Source organism: Pteropus alecto, unplaced genomic scaffold, assembly GCF_000325575.1.
Source record: "Pteropus alecto unplaced genomic scaffold, ASM32557v1 scaffold392, whole genome shotgun sequence".
NCBI lineage: Eukaryota > Metazoa > Chordata > Mammalia > Chiroptera > Pteropodidae > Pteropus > Pteropus alecto.
Window position 1 is genome coordinate 1,546,343 of NW_006431933.1, and position 4,051 is coordinate 1,550,393.

The following is a 4,051-nucleotide window of genomic DNA, read 5'->3' on the forward strand; positions in this document are numbered from 1 at the left end:
TTCAGGCTGCCTGAAATCAACACTCCCCACTCCTGGATTCATAATAACCTCAAATCTGAGCCAAACTCCTGGCCCGAGGGCCTTTTCTTGGCCCAGCTCCCAGGCTGTCATTCCATGTGCGGCCAGGAGAAAACTCAGTGACCCTCCACAAACCCAGTGCCAAGTCACCCCAGATGGGGTTCATTTTGTATCCTGTCTCATCCAGAATCCTCACTCACATGCTTCTGTGCACCTCTTGTGTTTGGACAGGCTATTCCTCCTACTATTCCAGACCTGGTACTGGATGGCTTGACCTAAGCCACATAGGAATGGTTTCCAGGCAGTGGATGACTTCCAGCAGCCAGACATGAAAGCTGATGCCAGAACCCTGCCAAATGCTGCCCCAAGGACCCCACAGACCTCCCAAGCAGAGCCACGTCACCAGGAGGGCTGCTTGGAGAAGGAGGAGAAAGGCGAAGAGAGAGAAGAGGGAGGGAGGAAAGGAAAGATATAGAAAGTGAAAGAATAAGTTCTAGAGACAAAGTATGAAAAGAATGAATAAAGAGGAGGGGGAGAGAAAGAGGTGAGAGAAATAGAGGGAGGGAGGGTGGGAGAGAAAGAGAAAGACAGAGGAAGAAAGAGAAGGAGGAAGGAAGACAAAAAGAGGAGAGATATGTCAAGGAGTTGCCAGAGGAGAGGGAGGCTGAGGGTGGTTCTTAGGTTTCTGGCCCAGCTCTTTCTCTGGATCTACCCATGTGCCTTAGTAACCTCAGCATCTCTTCAGTGAAGTGTAAGTGCAGGAATACTAGAGATCGTCTGAGATCCACCATAATCCACCCCTCCCCCCTACACACACACATACACCTTCTGGTCTAGGGCATCTTCTACTCCAAAAACATGTCTTACAATATAGGAGGGGATGTTTGAGAATGAGGGTGCACATCTCAGAGACATTTTTTTAGCATCATATACTCAGCGTGTACTGCATGCACTCCGTTGTGACTTGTTCCAAAATCATATTGCAGTGAAAAGACAGATCCTGTCCTCAAGGACTTGGCAGTCCAGGTGATCTGTCCTCCTGTTGATGGAGTCAGTGTCTCATGTTGCAGGCAGCCATGGTCCCATGTGAGGAGAACATGGGTGAGAAGTGCACAGGAAGAGGCTGGTCTTGCCCCTTTCAAATCCTCAGCCTTGGAAGCCCCAGGTTCCTCAGGGCTTTTGTTATGAGCTGCCCAGAAAGGCCAAGGGATGGACAATGCGGAGCCATGTTGACTTTGCTGGGGAGAAAGAGACATAGGTGACCCTGGCCCAGGCTTTGCTCCTTCCTATAATCTCCAGTGTCTCCTCATCTAACCCACAAGAACTGCTTGCTGTAACTTAGGGCACCTTCTGCACATCCAGAGAATCTGGTGGGCAGCTCTCCTGATCAAGGCTTTGCCAGGAACTGTGGAACTTTGGCCAAATCTTTAGGCCCACCTCCCCATTGTGAAATAATTGCAAAATAATGAAATTGGGTCCCTATCATACACCATACACAAAAATCAACTCAAAATGGATTAGAGACTTAAATGTAAGACCTGAAATTGAAAAACTCTTAGAAGAAAACATAGGGGGAAAGCTCCTTGACATTGGGCCTGGTAATAATTTCTTAGATTCAACACCAAAAGCACAGGAAAAAAAAATGGATAAGTGGGATTACATCAAACTAAAAAGCTTCTGCATAGCAAAAGAAACAATCAATAGAGTGAAAAGGCAACCTATGGAATGGGAGAAAATATTTGCAAACCGTCTATCTGATAAAAGGTTAACATCCCAAATACATAAGAATCTCCTTCAACTTAACAGCAAAAAATAAAAAAATAAAAAATGGGCAATGGACTTGAATAGATATTTAAAAAGAAGACATACAAATGGCCACCAGGTATATGAAAAGGTGCTCAACATTACTAGTTATCAGGGAAATGCAAATTGAAACCACAATAAGATATCACCTCACAACTGCCAGGATGACTATTATCAGAAAAAGAAAGATAAGTGTTGGCGAGGATGTGGAGAAATTGGAACCCTTGTATTTTGTCAGTGGGAATGTAGAATGGTGCAGCCACTATGGAAAACAGTATGAAGGTTCCTAAAAAAATTAAGAATAGAACTGCCATATGATCCAGCAATCCTACTTCTGGGTATTTATCCAAAAGAAATGAAATCAAGATCTTGAAGAAATATCTGTACTCCCATGTTCACTGCAGTATTATTCACGATAGCCAAGATACAGAAACAACCCAAATACCCATCAACAGATGAATGAATAATGTGATATAATGTGACCGGGCTTCCGGTCAAGATGGTGGAGTAGGTAAACACTGTGTGTGCCTCCTCTCACAACCACATAAAAATTACAACTAAACTACAGAATAGCCATTATTGGGAATCACCTGAAGTTCAGCTGAACAGAAGTCCTAAAACTGGGGACACACAGAAGAGGCCGTGCTAAAACTGATAGAAGGAGTGGAGACACGAAACAGTCTGGCTCTACACCCACATGTGGCTGTTGAGAATCAGGAGAAATATCTAAGCTATGGAGGTTCTCCCTGAGGAGCAAAGAGTCCCGGTCGCACACCGGGCTCTGCAGCCCAGGGTTCCAGTACTGGGAAGAGAAGTCCCCACAACTTCTGACTGTGAAAACCAGCAGAGATTGTGGCTGAGTGAAATGGAGGGCTGTGGGAGTACCAAGCATCCCTCTTAAAGAGCCCAGGAGTGGACTTACTCTCTGATGGACTTACTTGCTCTGAGCTCCAGCGCTGGGAGAGCAGCTTGAATGGTTCCAGGGACATATGGGGAGGAATTGAATTGTCTGGCTTTGGGGCGAGGGCTGGAGGGGCAGCTTTCTCCCAGACAGAAGTGCTGGCAGAATCCATTGTTCCTTTGTTGAGACCCCTACACAGCCTGCAGACCCAGGCTGCCGCCATCTCTGAATCTCCATCAATCTGGCTAACACTGGTCACTGTGCCCAGGTGATTCCCTGAGACCTCACCCAATTTACGTGTCCATCCAAGCTGCTTCCAGTAGCTTTTCCATACAAACAGCCTGTCTTGGCTCATGCTGCGGACTTTCCTAAAATCACTCAAAGGTTCACAAACCCCAAACAAACAACATCTGGCCTCAGCGTGCCCCGTACCTCTTGCTGAGCAGCCCCAAGCCCAGCACTAGCAGGAACCGGCCTCAGTTTGTGACTTGGCCTCTTGAGGCACTTCCAAGCCCAGTGTAGGTGGTGGCCATCTGCAGATGGCTTGGTGGCTCATGTCAGGTGGCCCTGGACAGGGCACTGACTGCAGCTGAACTTGGCCTGCAGCAGGGCTACTTCCAGGAGGCACCACCCTGCATATCCAGTGGCTGGCTTCAGTCTGAGCCAGAGTATCACCCAGGGTCACCTCTGAGGATAACACACTCAAAGGGCAGACAGGACAGGCACCAGAGCCCTGCTAAAGCAAATCCTGCTCTGTAGAGTCAGTCTCTGCACAACAGCTCCTCTGCTGGTCATGGTCAGTCTTCACAACAAATCAGCCAGAGGGTCAATCCCTCCCATTGACATATAAATGGAAACCAAGGTTCAACTACAATAGGAGGGCACACACAACCCATACAGGGGACATATCTGGAACACCTGGCTCAGGTGACTGGGGAAGACTGTACCACTGGGCCCCACAGCAAACCTACCACATAAGGCCACTCTACTAAGACTGGAAGACAGAGCTCGTGCTTTTGTGCACTCCGCCGGCCTAATAAATTCTCCTTCCTCTAACAAAGTGGTCTGAGTGTCTGAAATCTCCATCGGAATTCGCTACCTGGCCGTCATTTAAATAAGGAAAGACAAAGAAATCTGTCCCAAATGAAAGAACAGAACAAAGCTCCAGAAAAACAACTAAACAAAATGGAGATAAACAATCTACCAGATGTAGAGTTCAAAACACTGATTATAAGGATGCTCAATGCACTTAGGGGAAGAGTAGATTGATTCAGTGAGAACTTTAACAGAGAAATAAAAAGCATAAAAGTGAAGATAGAAAATATAAAA